The sequence below is a fragment of the Corylus avellana genome, chromosome 6 (assembly GCF_965113065.1).
Source record: "Corylus avellana chromosome 6, dhCorAvel1.hap1.2, whole genome shotgun sequence".
Classification (NCBI taxonomy): domain Eukaryota; kingdom Viridiplantae; phylum Streptophyta; class Magnoliopsida; order Fagales; family Betulaceae; genus Corylus; species Corylus avellana.
The window spans coordinates 18,489,577-18,498,033 of NC_142495.1; the positions used below are offsets into that span (position 1 = coordinate 18,489,577).

The 8,457-nt window shown below is 35.3% G+C and overlaps 1 long non-coding RNA gene across 1 annotated transcript; it reads left to right on the top strand.

The window, feature by feature from the left end:
• Positions 1-1,882: 1,882 nt before the first annotated feature.
• On the top strand, positions 1,883-5,138 carry LOC132188539 (uncharacterized). The gene is made up of 3 exons (XR_009440894.2): positions 1,883-2,043; positions 3,654-3,768; positions 4,804-5,138. It is a non-coding gene; the product is annotated as an uncharacterized LOC132188539 (long non-coding RNA).
• The last annotated feature ends 3,319 nt before the right edge of the window (positions 5,139-8,457 follow it).

Genomic DNA, 8,457 nt, shown 5'->3' on the forward strand with positions numbered 1-8,457 from the left:
TTTTGGAGACCAGCCAGATCTGAGGCTTTGGTTGAAATCCAGTCTAGACTTCTTGAAGTAATGTTAGGCCTCCATAAGAAGCCTATATGGGCTGCTTCTAGGAAGGGTTGCTACATTAGTCAGAAACTTGGCAGATTCTTAGAAAGAAGAAAGTGGAGACTGCATGGTGGAAATTGGTATGATTTCCTCTAGCCATTCCTAAGCAAGCTTTTATCTTATGGATTGCTATGCAGGATAGGATCCTTACAGGGGCTCGTTTGCTTAAATAGGGATATCAAGGAGATGTCAAATGCTTTTTCTATCATAATCAAGCTAAAAGTAGAGAGTATTTACTCTTTGAATGCAGTTTTAGCTATCGAATTTGGAAGTTCTTTATGTTTCGATGCAATATGGATAACCCTCCTGTAATCTGGGATGAGGTTGTGCAGTTAGGGATCAGGAATTGGGGGAATAAAACTCTCAAAGGTACTCTGTGTTGCTTGGTGTTGGGTTTTGTTATATATAATCTTTGGTGCACAAGGAATAGGATCAATCACTGTGGTCAGCCTAATACTGAAGAGAAGCTTCTTAAAAAAATTATGTGGGAAGTGAGGGCTAGAATAGGGGAGAAGGGAAAATTTCCTAAGTCTCGTGAGAATATTGTTTTAATGTCTTTGTGGAATTTGCCTGAAGATTTGTTGCTGTAGGGTTGGTTTGTTTCTGTGATGCTCTCTGTGAGAGTTGTCTTTGGTTTTGGAGAGTCTGTTTTTGTTGGTTTTGGTTTTTTTGCAGTTGACGTTCTGTAGGTTGTGTTCTAGTCTTTAGGTTGGTTAGCTAAGCAGTTTAAGGATATGCTAGCTACTTGCTTGTAATTGGTGATTTGGTGTTTTTTGGTTTTGAGCTTTTAATGAAGTTGCTTATTCATCAAAAAAAAAAGAAAAAGAAAAATTAAAAACTACTCATTCAAGGAAAGGTATCCATGAAAGTATTCTACTCTAGAATACTACCGTCTTCCCTTTGAGCATCTGAGTGCTAGCAAATGGCTTTGAGAGTCTGAGACAGTAGCAAGATTCTACTTCTCATTCTGATTTTTTTTTTTTTTTTTTTTTTCAAAATGCAAATGAGTATATGAAGGAACATTGCAGGAAACCATCTTGATAAGCAGTGTGGGTGTGTGCAAGAGAGAGAGAGAATGATGGAACCCCACAACTAATAATAGAAATATATTGATAATAATGACTCATTTTGAGTAGGAGAGATCACAATAACTCCTTTCGGGTAAGAGAGACCACAATTGAATCCAATTAGGGTTGGAAACAAACCACAAACAAGTTATTGCTTAATAATTCTTTTATTTAAGTAAACTACAGCTATTATCCCTTATTTATAATTTCAAAAATACAAGATAAAGATGAACTAGAAAAACTAATTAATATTGGACTCAAAGACTAAATAACGTAGACTAGGACTCAGACTCATACTTGGAAGATAAACACTAAATAGACTCCTTATTGGACTCATGGAAGATAAGCAATAGGAAAAAATATAATTTAGGCCCCCAAACTACCAGTTATTTTTAATTTAGTCCCTCAATGTTCAAAATGTAATAAAGTAACTCCCAAATTACCAAGCATTTGCAATTTAGCTACTTCGTTAGTCATTACCGTCAAACAGGATGAAAAATTCAATACGACGTCGTTTTGGGAAGGTTAAGTTACTAAAATGCTATTTTGGGAAGAAAAAAATCAATTAAAAAAAGGCCCCCCAAAACAACATTGTTTGGCAAACCCTAAAAAAAATTGAAAAAAAATAAATTAAAAAATTAAAAATTAATTAATTAAAAAAAGGAGCTATGGGGTGGCTGGCGGCCCCCCCCCCCCCCAAGCCATGGAGGTGGCTAGGCGGCAACCCCACTCTCTCAAACGTGAGCCACCCAAAGAGTTCTTCACCGTAATCAGCCAATCGCCTCCGTGTAGCTCCTCATAAAACCGCTTCCAGCTCCGTTGCTCGCTCCGCTGCCGACCTCGGACCTCCCGCCATCGGTTTCACAGATCACTTGCTTTGGTACCCCTTTCTCTCTCTGCATATATAGAATCCAAGGATTCAATTTATTTTGGCAAATATTTTAATTTTTTTCAACTGGCATTGTTTTGTCTCTATATTTTTATTGTTTTTTTTTTTTTTTTGTTCATTTGAGTTGGAAACAATCTGAGTTGATTTAAGATCTCATCACTTTGAGTGGGTTCTTGCTATGTAGTTGATTTTGCGACAGATTTTTGTGATTTGATCCATGAATGCCTCTGTTTAGGAAATCTCTATTTAGTTGTCTGGCTCTCTTTGAGTTTCGGTGGCCATGGATTTGGTCATTAGACAATCACTTGCTGGGTTGTCTTTGAGTTTCGGTGGTCGTGGATTTTTAGTGGATGTTTGTTTGTCGATGAAGTTTTGTGTTTGTTGGGTTGAGAAATATTTAATTAAAGTTGAGAGCATGATGTTTTGTGTTTGTAAAAGGTAATTAGTTAAAATAACAAAAAAAAAAAAATTGTTTTTTAATTAATTTTTTAATTTTTTTTCTAGGGTTTGCCAAACGACGTTTTGGGGGCCTTTTTTAAATTGTTTTTTTTTTTTTCTTCAAAAGGGCATTTTAGTAACTTAACCTTAAACACCAGTTGAGTGACACAGATAAACCCTATTTTGAGCACCTATGATCTCATGGGCATTGTGAATGGATCAGAACCATGTCCTCCACAATTGATCACTGATGCTGAAGGCAAGGCATTTCCTAATCCAGAATACCCTAACTGGAACAAAAAGGAACAATATCTCCTCAGCATCATCACAGCATCTCACTCAGAAAAAGTTTAAGCCACTATATATGGACTAAACACTTCACATCAGGCTTGGACAGCATTGGCTACAAAATTTGCCTCCAAGTCTAAGTCTCGAATCTCTCACCTCAAGAAGCAACTTCAGAACCTATCACAAGGAACCAAATCATGCTCAGACTACATCCAATCTGCCAAAACACTTGCAAACCAACTGGGAGCAACATGCAATCCAATCCTTGATGAAGAGATCATCTCTTCAATTCTCAATGTCTTAAACTCTTCCTTCACCCACTTCATTACCACATACTCCTTCCACAATAGAGCAAACGACATCAGCTTGATGATTTCCAGGATGAACTTTTTAGCCATGAAATGCTACTCAATCAGCATCAAATTCAAGTCCCAGATCAATCCACCTTTGCCCTGACAACACATAGACCTATGAATTCTCAACTATCCAAAGCCAAGCCTCCGATGCATCCCAGGTTTCCTTCTAGAAACTATCCACCAAGACAAGGTCCTGGTTTTTTACCTAGGCCTTACTTTCATCAGTACAACTGTGCCCCTCAACAGCAGCACAAAGGTCCTTCTTAGTACCACAGAAGCAACTTTCAAGGCAATTCCCCATTCTCCAATCAGCAGTACCCTCGAGGGTCTCCTCTGCCAGGTCAGGGTAACAATTACCCCAACAGACAATGCACTCAAGGCCCTTTATTTTCGTATAGTACAAATAGAAGTACCAAAAAGAGTTCAACGTTTTTATTTTTGTTTATTTTATTTTAGTTTGTTTTATTTAAGGAAACGTCAATGAATTTCTTATACTGACTCGTGTCTCTATGTGATTAGCGGGTGCTATGCACAATGTATAAATGGGTAGAAGGCTCAGTGGGTGTCCAAGTTCCAACAGAGTGTACATGTTCAAACATGTTTGGGTACCGGATTCCTCCAGCTTTTGTAAATGGTAGGTGCTTTTTAACCAAATGTATTGTGATTGCGTGCAAATATATGAGAGAAAGTATATATATCCTTTTTAAAAAAATAAAAAACAAAATTAATAAGACAAAAATATTCTTATAAAATTTTCAATTAAACAAAAATACCCTTATAAATTTAGCTAAAGGAGTGATGGCCGAACAACCCCCACGGCTGTGTGGTGGTTACTCTTTTTTTTTTCTTTTTCTTTTTCTCTAATTTATAATGGTATTTTAGTCTTATTGAAAAACATTTAATTTAAGGTTATTTTTGTCTTTTTGCTATCGTTGACACTGACAATTTTTTGTATTTTAAGGGGACATTGACAATGAGATAGTAGTTACAGGCTATATAGCCTATTATCATCTATTTAGCAAGAGTAATCTTAGAAACCATCTTTTTATACTTTCAAAATTGATATGGCTTTTAAAATTATCATTGAATTTTAAATCACTTTTAGATATTGATCCAATAGTGATTATAAAAACCAAATCAACTTTATAAAGAAAACAAAATAAAAAAAGGGTCCCTAGTATTATTAGTCTAGTAAATAATTTTCTTACTTATAAGAAGTTTAATTGTCTTCATGAAAGTGCTTTTGGGAATTAATTCAAAGTTTTGTTCTGATTTCTCCATTCCCTTCATTCATTCATCACGGTTAAACGAACCTAGTTTAAAAGAAAACTCCTATCATTTTTTCTCCTTATAGACCAAGCTTTTTAACTTAACGAGCATGCTTCCAAACAGAACCCACAACTTATTTGGAACCTGAAAGCCTCTACAGATAAGTTTCATAACTTTTTAGGACCATCCACTAAAAAGAAAGCCAACAAAAAATCAGACCTTTTTGTGAGAATAAATCCAAACTTTTCTCTTAAATATATTATACCTCACCACCACCTTTCCTTAACCTCTTCACCTTCCTTGCATTCCTTCATCTATAAGAATGGAATCTCCTAATTCAATCAAACACATATAAGTTGTACTCGTCCAAGAATAAGAAGAAGAAACGTTGATGTGTCAGCCAGATTGTTTTTGGGTTGATGTCCACAATGACTACCGGAGGAACAGAAGAAGGCAATATTTTGCAAGGCCTGTGACAGCCATGGCGGCAGCGGTGGTGGTTAACCATATTCGGGCGCCAATTCAGCCACCGAGAGAAGTTAATGAGCGCGGTGCAACAAAGAAGTACTGTTTGTGTTCACCCACGCATCACCCGGGTTCATTCAAGTGTAGATATCATCGGTCCGAGTATATATGGGTAGGACGACAACGACTCAAGTCAGGGACGAAATCATAAATTTTTATTGATGGGTCAAAGCATAAATGAGAAATATATTAAGATAGAAGTTCAAAGCAATGAAGTATAGATGAAAAATATACTAAGAATTACTTCTAAGAGATCTATTTCAGGTTATGATTTTCAAATTTCTATTCCTCCAAAAATCGACAACTCTGTCTAGTTGTTTTTCAAGATTTTCAAGTTATTGGTAAGAACAACTATCAGAGTATTAAACTGAAACATTACTTGCATTTATTCATAAATTATAGACAATATTTTGTTCAATCTATTCACTGCAAAAAATAAGGTCATTAGCGGCGACTCAAAGTCACCGCTAATGAGCATTTTTTGGCCGCTATTTACTAATAGCGGCGACAAGTGGCCACTACTAATCCGCCGAAACAAAATACCATTATTTATTTCATTCAACAGTAGTCAATGGTGGCACTCAAATGATAATAAGATTTTGCTTGCATTGTATTCACAGTACATTAATTTTGAGCTTCATATACACACAATTCTAAGCATCACATGACAAGAGGCCATAACCGAACAAATCAACAATCCAAATCCAGTAAAAAGAAGCAGAGCCCTTGTGGTTAATGTTATACAAACAAATTTAACCCATAAAATTTTCAGATTAAGATGGCCACCAGAGGCAGAAACTTAACAGAAAAACACACCCAAAACAACAATTTCCAACTAAAAAGAAAACTCTACCTCTACCAATGACAAGAAGCTTCATTAATCCCCCATTGTAGTAATCTGTGTACAATTTCAATATTTGTTCCTGCAAATTGATCCCTTTTTCCATAGCATCAACCAGGCTCTTCTTATTGCCTGCAACCAAGCACAGAAAAAAAATACTTACAAAAGGAAAAGGGTGTTATCTCACAGAAACTGACAAAATCTTAGATGCACAGAGGAAAACATAACAGATTCAAGTTTACCCCAAAAGAATCTATTAAAAGGACCAGATGCAGATGTATGACCAGATGAAATGGATTTATACTCAGATAAGAATGGGACGCACCTGAATCTACAGCAAGTACCTCTCTCTCCATGGCTTCAATCTGATAAAACCAACATAATCATTAATACACTCACTGATTTTGAAATGCAGTATATTGGAAAATATATATTAACAAACAATTATATAAATAACTTGGCCAACACAACTAGAATTTCAGGCAGCATACGACAAGACACTGCGTCATTGGCAACCCATATTGCAATGACAACAAATAGCTTGGCAATCATCAAGATGAACAAGATCTACTACCAAAGTGAAAAGAAAGAAAGAGACCACAACCTTGCTTGATCAACCAAAAAAAGAAAATGACTACACTTATGAATACCAAAATCAGCATAACTGTATGCATTTGAAGAGCCTCCATGCTTGGACAAGAAACTTTCATACTGGCAAAAAACAAAGAGTCAAATTGGTTGACCAAACTACCATTACTATATCACACACAACCAATCTCTGTCTGTAAATTTTTTTTCTAAGCGATCTCTGTTTTAAATTGAAAATAATCAACAATAGCTCAAACTTGCATAAGAATTATGACCAAGTAAACAAATCTACTGTAAGGATGACCTAGAAACAACTAATGCACTGGGATCTAAGTGTAAACTCTCAAACAAAAAATCAAATAAATCGAACATTTGATCTTATCACGATCAATCGAACTAGTTCACTAGGATTGATTGGATGTTCAATTGAACATTTGATCCTATCACTATCAATTGAACTAATTCACTAGAATCGATCTGATTTTCTTATCATAATTAATCGGCTAATGCACAAGAATCAATCAGATTTTCTTACCATGATTGATCAAACATTTAAATAAGAATAAGAAATAGAAAACTTCAATAATAATATAAAAAAATTAATTTTTCTAAGCGTTTTAATTTAATAGGAAAATTTGTTTTTAATAGGAACCCAATGAACTATTATTTAAAAGAAATAAATAAATATTTACTTTTTATATAAAATAAGAATAGAAAATAGAAAAATAAAAATAAAAAAATTCACCAATAATTAATATAGAAGAAATAATTTCATATTATTGGAGGTAAATTTCTAGGAAATAACTTTTTTCTATTATATATGTAGGGTCAATAGCATCCCCCAAAATTTATTTATTATTTTTAATTTTAATTTTTAATTTTTTTTTAAATGTTCTCTTCTCAATAGCGGCGACCCCATAGTCACTGCTATTGACCCCTCATCAGCGGCGACTCTGAGGTTGCCGCTAATGACCTTTTAAGTTTTTTTTTTTTTTTTTTTTTTGTAATTTTTCTCTTCTCAATAGCAGCGACTATAGGGTCTCCGCTATTGACCCCTCATCAACGGCGACTCTAGGGGTTGCCGCTATTGAGGACTGAATAGCGGCGACATTAAGTCGCCGCTAATGACCTTTTACGTAAAATTTTTTTTATTTTTTTATTTTTCCCTTCTCAATGAGGGTCGCCATTGATGAGGGGTCAATAGCGGCGACTCTGGGGGTCGCTGCTATTGAGGACTAAATAGCAGTGACATTAGGTCGTTGCTAATGACTTTTTTTTTTTTTTTTTTAATTTTTCTCTTCTCAATAGCGGCGACCCCATAGTCGCAGCTATTGATCCCTCATTAGCGATGACTCACATTGAGGATTTAATAGTGGCGACCTAATTGTTTTTTTTTTTTTTTTTTTGAATTTTTATCATGTTATTAGCGGTGACCCTAAGAGTCGCCGCTATTTACTCATCATTAGTGGCCACGATTAGCAGCAACATAATTTGTAGCCGCTAATGGTCATTCATTAGCGGTGACCTTTAAAAGTCGCTGCTAATGACCCCTTATTAGCGCCGACTTTTGGGTTGCCGCTATTCGTTTAGTTTTTAATGACCATATTGCTTATAGTGATCACTATTGTTCATAACTACAATCACATTGTCAATGCCCTCTCCCCCAAGTTATTGATTGAGTTAAGTCAATATCCTTTTCGAATTACCAAAATTTGGCAGTGTCTCTCTTCAAGGCTAGTAAAAAGACAAAAATGACTTAAAAATTTTTGTCAATGAGACAAATATATCCTTAAGAATTTGAAAAATGAGGGTGACTCAGCCAATTTTTCAATAAGACAGAAATGGGAGTTGGCTGAACCATCCTAAGCCCACATGGGAGTAGCCGAACTATCACCTTAGGTAAACGCGTATTTATTAAAAACTCCCTAGGTTTTTTTTCTTCAAAAATTTAGTCCTTGGGTCACTCGAAACTACTAGAAACTCCATACCGTTAATTTTTGGTAACTGCCGTTATTTGAATGAAACGAACCGTTTCACTTAAGTCCACCTAAGTGGAATTTTTGTATCTTACGTGTTCACATTGGACACGTAGGATATAAA